Genomic DNA, 10,572 nt, shown 5'->3' with positions numbered 1-10,572 from the left:
TGTGGTGTGTGTGTGTTTATTGTGGGGTCACAGTACAGAGTAGTTGATTGTTTATTAAGATTGGGTGTTATTAAGGGAAATGGAACTCGTGACAACCCAGATCCCCGACCCCGAATTTGGGGGTGTTACAGAAGTGGTATCAGAGCTAAGCGTTATAAACCTCAGAGATGATCTGATGTTAAGATAATAAGTTCACTAAGATAATAAGAACTCTTGCCAAGTTCATAGTCGGGCTACCTAACGTAGTACTGACAGTTAAAACCCTTATGGGAACCCTTATAAATATCGTGATAGAAGCGTAGTTCGTTATCGTATATAGTAGTGGGACTCCGAACCCTGAGGTTGAGGAGCAACAGCGCGATGATGTTTTATTACTGATTGGGGATCGGATTGTGGATCCAATGGAACACCCTAATGAGGGACCGGATGATATTAATATTGAGGATGTAGCGGTTGAGGATGTGGTCCTAGAAGGGATAGTTGCTGAGGAGGATCCCATGGAGGATCCTGACAAGAATGAATAAAGGACCACTGATGAATTGATGACCATGGTTAGGTCGACTACCAGAGGTAGGATTGGTCGGTCACTACCGGAGGTTCATTCAAGTTTGTAAAGATAGTAGCCCCCTTTAACGCGGCTTACTCATAAGACTGAGAAGTTTGAATGGACAGAGAAATGCGAGAACAGCTTTTAAGAACTGAAGCAAAGATTGGTGATGGCCCCTATGATGGCATTGCCGGATGGAAAAGAAGATTTTGTGATTTGTATTGACGCTTCGTATAAAGAACTAGGGTGCTCTTATACAGCACAACAAGGTACTCGCGTACACGTCAAGACAATTGAGGTAATATAAAATTCGATATCCTCACCCATGAGCTTGGGCTCGTGGCAATAGTTTTGCCCTAAATATTGGAGGCACTGCTTGTATGGAGAGAAGTGCGAGATTTACCTAAGCCATAAGTGCTCTAGTGCATTTTCACGTAGAAAGAGCTCAACATACGCTAGAGGAGGCGGTTAGAGCTAATCAAGAATATTGATTGGGAGATTCTTTATCATTCAGGGAAAGCCAATGTGGTGGCTGATGCCCTTAGTAAAAAGGAGAAACTCAAGATAATAATATCTTTGGGAGAGTTTATGAGAGATTTTGAGAAAATGGAAATAGAAGGGAAGGTAACCGGAGCCGGTACCGAAAAGCTGTTTGAGATTGCAATACAGTGCGAATTATCGGAAAAGAACATATTGTGCCAGAAAAAGTGATGAATGAAGGCAGAGAGCCAACAATTAGATAAAAGATTAATACCGAGAAAAATGATAAGGGAATAATGAGGTATTCCTACAGAATTTGAGTTCCAAACGTTCAAGAGCTTTAAGATGAAATCTTAGATGAAAGCTAGTTTGAGGAATAAGATTTAGAGCAAACCCTGAACGTGATAGTCAGGGAGGTCGCCATCAAGATAGAAGGAACCCATAACATAATGAAGTGGAAAATGAGGATTTAAAATATGTAGGATGATCCCGATTATGGGGAGGATGAGAAAACATTTCATACTGAGAAAACAGAAGTCGAGCAAGATAGGGAGAACCAGGACGGTACTCCTATGGGGAAATTCATGGACCTGTCTAAAAAGAACTTAGACTATTATCCCCAACCACCACCTTGAGGAAACAATGCGGTGAGAAATTCTTTCAGGGCCTTTAAGTCGCTAAGCCCTTGGAGTTCCAAGGAACAAGCTGAACCAGTCGAGGCAAGAACCTCGCTAAAGGAAATATAGGAATCATTTGAGATTCTAAATGATGGACGAATCACAAAAGACTGTTTTGTCACTTACCCTCCTAAGAGAGAGGCCACCCGCTGGTGAAAGACCAAGAAAGGCACGGAGCCAGAGGTTAGAATAAACTGATTAAAGTTCAGTCAATTGTTTTCGGGAAAGTAATTCCCAAGGTTATGGAGATAGTGTAAAAGCTTTAGAGTCAGAACAAAGGCGGACGAGTATGATGAAATATGAAGCTAAGTTGTAAAAGTTGTCAAGATTCGTTTTGATGACAAGAATCCCAGAACGATGTGATGCTTGAAGTCAATGATTAGTGGGTTCATGAATTAATGATAAGAGAAAGGAAAATAAAAAAGAAACTGAAGTGGAAAGGAATATAAAGGCAATAGAGTTTGAGGAATGATAAGGGAGTTGGGTATGAGGAAACCCTAAAGACTCGTAGCAATAGAAATAGAAAAGTATGTAATCGTCAGGATGAGGGTGATTCACCATGAGTTAAAGTTGATGATTGAAGGAACAAGAGATACATATATTTTATCCCCTGTAAGTTGGGAGGATTCGACGAAACCTTGAGATAGTTCGAAGGATTAATAATGAGACGCGGATAGACTGAGGAGACAAGGAAGTAAGAAATTAGGAAAATTGGATGAAGGAAGTGACCTTCAAGAATGTGAAGTGTAAGACCGGTGGCTTGATACCCAGAAAGGGAGACGCCAGGTATGAAAGATATCCCAACATTGAGATGACTGTTGAGATAAACAACAAAAGTAAATAAGGAATTATTAAGAAGAAGTTTTGAACACGACCAATATCTTCCAGAACATCCTTGTTATCGTTACCAGATTAGGCAATAAAAGCGGATAACCGTTGTTATCTTTTGGAGGCCATTTTGATTAACCTCATTTTGTGTGCAGATGTTATTGTGAAATTAGGCATATACTATCGAGGGGGGAATGATTGAATAAGACACCCTTATCAGGGATATATGACTTGATTTATCCATGGAAGGATGCATGTACCTTTTTAAAGGTGAAATTAAGGATAGAACATCGGTAACTTAAAACGAATCCTAGGGGAATGCATACAGGTTGGCATTTCACCCTTAATAGGGATAGTATGAGTTTTGATAGTATGAATTGGAAAGGATTAAGGTAAAAACAACCTTTAAGAATCAGTGGAGAAATTTTTTTAGAAGTATATAGACAATGATTCTGGTATTAATAAATGGTATCTTGATATGCCCTGTATCTAGGGAATACAGGAGGAACAATTCAAGGATAACCTTAGAGGTTTTACAAGGAGAAAGGTAATATTCAAAATTCTCAAGAATAGAAATGTTGATAAAGGAAGTGTGATGTAATTATAATGATGCCAAGTGGGGCACGTGTTACACCACGAGAAAGTATGGATCGAACCAGTAATGGTCGAAATTGTTCAGGGCAATTAGGACTTAAGATAAAAGATGTTCTAAGTATGATTGAGAGTCAGTCGTGACAGTGATTAACCTCTAAAGACTGAGGCAATAACTTATGGAAAAATGGTGATAATTTTTTTTACTTATCAGATTTTAAGGAAAACATCTTCACATAAGCTGTGATTGAAATGAGGTAGAACATTATTTGGAGGTGGTTAAAATGACATTGACTGTAAGGAAATTTTACTATCAGGAAAGGCCAAAGAGGTGGCCGACACTTTAAAGGTAAGAGGATAATTATAGGCGCTTATGCCAAAAGAATACAGTGATGATGGTTAAAGCTGTGAAGGTTGTATTATGGTTTGGAAGATTGACATTCCTTCTGATGACTGTGCAATACCCAACCGTAATAGTAGTTGGTAAAAGTTTAATTCATGTAATCGCCATGAACGGGCTATCTATCTTAGAAGGTCCTATCTTGAGATAAGCCAGGACCATGTTTCAAAAAGGACTAGACGAACCTTTGAGTAAGTCTTCTATTTAAGGCATATGATTTAGAATGGTATTAACCTGCTATCGTTGCTTTGATTGAAACTCTTCTGCAATTTTATCTGCTTCATGTCATGTATGTATGTCAGGATCAGGAGTGTTCTTCATGAATCAGGAATGGTGATTATGTTACCTCCTTAGAAGGATTTGATACGACATGTATGGACTCCGTATGGTTAGATATTAAGATTTCATGGAACGTGAATGACGACAGTAGGTCAGTAGTGGACCATAGTAATGCAGCAATGATTCTGCGAGTAATGAGCTGGTTACAACCGTGAGAGTTGTATTGGAATGGATGTTGAGATTGAGTACCACTAAACGGGTCGTGGTAGTGTATAAGTTATCATTGATAGACTAATTAAGTAGAGTATCTACCTATTGAATATTTATTCTTTCTTATCAATAGAGAGTCGTATTATTATACGAGGAAGGTTGCGATGCAAGCATAGAATTCTAGTAACAATGATGTCTAGAATGAGATCCCAGATTCGATTTTCGATATCGAGGGAGTTTCAAAGGTAATTGTGTATAAGCTCGAGGAAGAGCATGGGTCCATAGAATGATGGACGGAATAGCAAAAATAGTGAGGCATGTGAAATACGATGCTATAATTCTTGATGTTGATATAAATACATATATGTTTTGTTCTCCTATGACAAACCTCTATAGTTCAGAGGTAGATTTCAAGCCAGATATTTTACGGCAATATTTTTTTTTACATATATACAATTCTCTTCAGTTCGTTTTTTTCTCTTCTTTTCATTTCATGTGAGCTGGGAAGAACAACCCTTCCAGAAGGGGAGGTATTGCCGAATGACTATCTATCTTTGTGATAGAAGCCTAGTAGGATACCACGTGTTGTTTAATTGCTTGTCAAGTACTAAAGGTTGGCCACCTTCTGTACTAACTATGCAATAGAACAAGTGTTCATGATCATAGTGATCTCTCAACAAATTCCTTTACTTCTATATGATGGATCAAGCTTTCGAAGATGGAAGCAGCTAAAGGAAGTAGTATCAGTACGGTGGTATTTCGATTCTAATGCGTTCGTGATACTAAGGTTGACATGGTTATTAAAGGGTTATAGAACGCTAACGAGCAAAAGTATAACCAGTATAATATTAGGAACGGAAGGTAGTAGAGATTACGAACTGGAAAAGAATGGGTATTGAGAAGCAAAAGCTCTAATGCTAAAAGCTATAATGAGAGTCTGTGCAATAGACTTGAAAGAAATTGGAATGATCACTTAACACGGGTTGAGTTTTCTTACGACAATAGATCATATGTCAGTATTGAGGTATCGCCTTATGAGATCCTTGAGGGAAGACAATGTCGATCTCCCTTATGTTAGGATGAAGTTGTAGAGCGCAAGATGCTCGGACCCGCAGTAGTCCAAAGGACCAGGGATATAATAGATCTAATCAGAGGACGACTGGTAGTAGCAAGGAAGGACATAAGAAGTATGACGATTTGACAAAAAAGGACAAAGAATAGGAAGGAGGGAACCTTGTATTGTTAAAAGTATTCCCTTGAAAAGAATTAATGAGATTCAGAAAGAAAGGAAAGCTAAGTCCACCAATTGTTGGACCCTTGGATATATTAAGAAGTATTGGGAAGTTAGCATATGAGCTAGCCTTACCCCAGAACATGTAGCAAGTCATAACGTGTTTCACGTATCAATGTTAAGGAAGTGTAATTCGGATGCCAGATAAATAGGGGCATATGAGCGCATAGACATGCAACCAGACGTAACCTATATGGAGCAATCAGGAAGGGTTATAGAGTGAAAACGAACAAGTGCTTAGGAGAATGGTTATCAAACTAGGCGGAGTTTGGTGGTAGGACCACAATGTGGGAAAATTTACTTGAGAGTTAGAAAGTGTAATGCTAAGAGAGTATCCCTATTCATTTTCCATCTGATTCCGGGACGGAATCCTTTTAAGGAGGGGAGACTGTAATAACCCCAATTTTTGGAAAAATTTTGAAACCCTTATGAATAGTGTTTTTGCTGAATGAGAAAACTTTTTATGCCACGCTATGTAGGGGTTCTGTTATGGATATTCTGAGATTTTATTAGTACTCTATATGGTATATAAGTGTATGTAAAGATCGTCAGAATCCAATTCCGAACACTTTGATTTTTCCCGGAAATCCACTAGATACGGAAAGAATTAAGTATAAGGTAACAGGATAAAAAGGATTTAAATTAAAGGATTATAAGAGAGGATCATAAAAGGATTATAATGTATTGAGAAAGGTTAAGGAAACCCAAGTAATAAGATCCCGGGTATGATCCCTCAAATGATAAACGAAAACGAAAGTTAAGCGAACCGTATAACAGATCAGCGGTCATTAGGCAAACAATTAGGAAGTTAATCAAAGAGATTAGAGGGGATGATGTCATCCAACCAATGAGAAGAGGACAAAGAGGGGAGGATGACATCACATGATGACATAAGCATGACATAGGGAGGAAGGAGATGTGGTTGGTTTATAACCACACAAAATCAAGGTTAGAAAGGTAATTACCCAAAAACAAATCAAAAACAACCAACCAAGAATTAAATCAAAGCAAAAACACAAAAATCTCTCTTTCTTCCAAGCTTTACTCTCGGCTTTTTACTATTTCAAAGAAAAGAATTTTCAAAATCCAAGTTCAAGGCTTCCTAAATTGGTAAGATAATTCCCTAGTATTCCTTATACATAGTTATGGCTATTCTATGAGTTTAAGCCTCCAAATCATTCACAATCTTCTTCAAGAAATCAATGAAGAAGACAATGAATAGTGACTTCAAGAATTTTAACTTGATTTTCTTGTTTTTCCTTTAAGATCCAAGCATCCCTAAGTCATCTCAAGGCTTCTTAAGGCTTCCTAGCTACTCACACCACTTCAAGGAAGATATATCATCTCCAAACCCTAGCTTTACTTTGTTAAATAGGATGATTTTAGTTGTTATGGTGATATAGTAGCTTAATGCTTGTTGGTTTAGAATTTGGGTTGGAGTGGTAGTGAAATGGATGGTAAATCTTGTTGTTTTGGTTAAAAAAACTTAGGTATAGTTAAATTCAAGCTTAAGCATAAGTATAAATGTTAATATTGAATTGATTGGGGCTGTTATGATGTGGTATGGATGGAGTTTGGATTGGGATGTGATTGTGGCTTGATTATGGGTTGTTTTGGAATGGTTTAAATTTGGGAAATCGCGTAAACATAGCCGTCGTAATGCCCGATTTACCGTAGACTGTTTTTGTTCTTAACATCCGAACCCTTGAACTCACTGCTAGGTTTTGACCATTGCCATGTTTAGATATTTCATGTTACGAGCTTCGTTTTGATATGTGGTTCGTTTGATTCCGATGAACGGTTTAGGAGAAACGGCCGTTTTAAGTAACGACATTTCGCGAACGAACCCTTACCCCTCGCCTTACTTTGAAACATAGGTTAAAGACCTTAAAAGACTAATTGAAGTATGAAATTTTTTATTTAAGGTGTAATAGGCAGTTGGTAAGACACTCGCGAAGGAATCGCCTTAAAACTTGTAATGGTTAAATTATTAAAAATGGTGGAGCCGAGGGTACTCGAGTGACTTAAGAGAATCAGTAAGCGCAAAATGAGCGTTAGAGTCTGAGTTGGTTAGAGTATAGATTTACAAGTGACTTTGGTTTAATTCCAACTTACTTGTTGCTTATAGGTTACCAAACTCGTCCCGAGCCATTCGTAACCCCCAGTCGCTCAGGCAAGTTTTCTACCCGTTATACTGTTGTTGTGATGTATATGTGTATATGCATGATCTTGCGATAAATGCATATTTGTTATTAGCAAATTCTTGCGATATATTGTAGCATGTGATATGGTATATATGCATGCCTGTTTCATATTCTTGAATTATATATCTGTTGGTTAAAATGCTTACAGTTGCATAATATATATGCTAGAGATAAGCAGTAGTTGTGTATACCCTTAGTATAGGGACCCAAAGGTGAAAACATTTTCTAAAACCGGGAGTCGAGGATCCCGAGTAGATTTTTATATATATATATATATTTATATATATATGGTTATAGTTTTCAAAACTATTGATCGAATAAGGTTTATTCGATAACTTTATATTATTAATGAATATTACTTGAATATTCATTCGAGAAATTATGACTCACTTTATATTATCAATGAATATTACTTGAATATTCATCCGAGGACTTATGGCTCCTTTTATTTTATTAATTGAATATTATTTGAATATTCATTCGAGGACTTATGACTCCTTTATTTTATTATTGAATATTATTTCGAATATTCATTCGAGGGCTTATGACTCAGTTTATATTATTTAATGATTATTAATTGGATAGTCATTTGAGTATGTATTGACTCCTTTATTTTATTTAATGAATATTATTTATAATATTCATTCGAGGTATTATGACTCCGCTTATTATTTAATAATATTCTTTATTTTATTTAAGAATAATGTTCGATAATCAAACTTACTTTTGATATTCAAATAAAGATATTACTTTCGTATAAGTATATCTTTGGTTATTTAATACTCATTTCAAGTATAAGTCTTACAACTTCTACTTCAATTATTTGTATAAAGATTATTCTTTATGGGAATATTATTTAAATAATAATATTCAGAGATTTTCTAATATATTGGGACTGATTTATTTTGTTAAATCAGCATTACTCCAAACACTCTTTAAAGTGTTTTCGAGTCTTCAAAATGATTTTTAAAAGTTAGAGCGGATCCCAAAACTCATTTTTATATTTAAGATCTTCCTTTTTAAGGGGATTTAAATACTCGCTCAAAACCTAAGGGATCCGGCTCTGTGGTGTATTTTATATTCGCAACAAGGTTGCGGTTTTTGTAAATGAATTGATTACTTACCCAACGTTCGGGAAGTAAGTCCATCTATCGAGTGGGCATAAGCAACATGGGCTCAGTGGGCGTCCATGATAATGTAAGTGGCTCAGTGGGAGTCCATCAAATGCATAAGTGGCTGAGTGGCAGTCCAGCATAAGGTCCTATTGCGACCAGGGTGATGACCAGTGGGGAATTCGTCCATCTACTAGTAGAAAAGGTTACTTATTGGTATCTTTGCCTGATCAGCAAGATATCAGGTTTATGCCAAAATTCTTTCCTTTCCAAATTTATTGGATATTGCAATTCTGTTCATACTTTACATGATAGAGGTTTTCAGGAAACGTATGTACATATATAGGTGTATATATATATCGGGACTTAATGAAGTATATCATAACTTTATTTCCTTCAAAATATTTCAAAAATTGAATCTATTCAAGTCTTATCTTGTAGTCTCATCAGTGTGATGAACTTTTGAAACTAATTATAACTTGAACGGTGGTAGTTCAAGTAGTATTTGGAAAAGATATAAGTATATTGGAGTATCTTGTAACTTCATCTTTTAAACTTATATCTAGTAAATGATTATCTTATGCATGACAAAGATTTTCAGAAAAATATTGAGACAAGGTTAGATATATGAGATCACCTTGCAATGATATTTTTATACAGTTATACACTGGAACTCTGTGTGTATTATGCATGGAAGAGGACTTCCCATATTTTGAAAAGTATATATGTATATATATACTGAATATTTTACGACTTCATCGCATTAAGATATCAACTTGGTTCATTTCTTTTGACCAAGACTTTCATGAGTACTATGAGAAGGCTCATATATTGTTAATCATTATACATATTATTTTGGTGGGCTTGCTGCTCACCCTTGCTTTCTTTTTTCATCACACAACATCAGATAGACGAGATGAACAGGACCATGCTCCCAATTCGCGAGCGGATAGGAAACGTTCCGCAGCTTCCTATAGGCATTGAAGTCGATGTAGCTGAGGTGGGAACTACCAATAGACTAGGCTTCAACTTTTGATGTACCAGATTTATGTATATTTATGAATTGTAATAATGGCAAAGAAATGTAAATCTATTCAGAAACCCTTTTAAGGTGTAATGGCATATAATTTTGGAATAAAATGACTCGTGTTACTTTTGGATATTCATCTCTGAGACTATAACTTGTGGTGTGTGTGTGTTTATTATGGGGTCACACTACAGAGTAGTTGATTGTTTATTAAGATTGGGTGTTATTAAGGGAAATGGAACTCGTGACAACCCGGATCCCCGACCCCGGATTTGGGGGTGTTACAGATACACTCATAAACAAGCATGGAAAAACACCATATGAGATGGTGAAGGAAAAGAAGCCAAATTTGAAATACTTTCATGTATTTGGATGCAAGTTTTTGTTCTTAAGACTCATCCTGAATAGCTGTCAAAATTTGATCTAAAAGCTGATGAAGGAATTTTTGTTGGATATCCACTTTCCACAAAAGCCTTCAGAGTCTACAATTTAAGAACAAGGGTTGTCATGGAATCTATCAATGTATCTTTTGATGATAAAAAGATTACTGGACTTGAAAATTTCAATGATCATGATCAGCTGAGATTTGAAAATGAAGATTTCAATTCTGATTCTGTAAATTCTGATGACCTAAATCCTGATCGTGTAAGTTCTGACGGGTTAAATTCTGATGTCTTTGAAATTGTGGTAACTACTCCAAGGGAAAATGCACCTGTTCAGGGGGAGCAAGCCAATGATCCTACCACATCTCAAGACTCTCAAGAAGTATCAGAACCTGTTACTGGCTCTTCAAGTTCTGATTCATCAAATTCTGATGAGCCAAATTCTGATAATTCTGGAAACTCTGATTCTTCAATTCCTGACGGATCCAACTCAAATTCTGAAATTTCAGAGAGCATAACATCAGGGGGGGCATCAGAAAATGC

This window comes from Apium graveolens, chromosome 3 (assembly GCF_009905375.1).
Source record: "Apium graveolens cultivar Ventura chromosome 3, ASM990537v1, whole genome shotgun sequence".
Classification (NCBI taxonomy): domain Eukaryota; kingdom Viridiplantae; phylum Streptophyta; class Magnoliopsida; order Apiales; family Apiaceae; genus Apium; species Apium graveolens.
The sequence above is the reverse complement of the archived record's forward strand: the minus strand, read 5'-3'. Positions refer to the sequence as shown.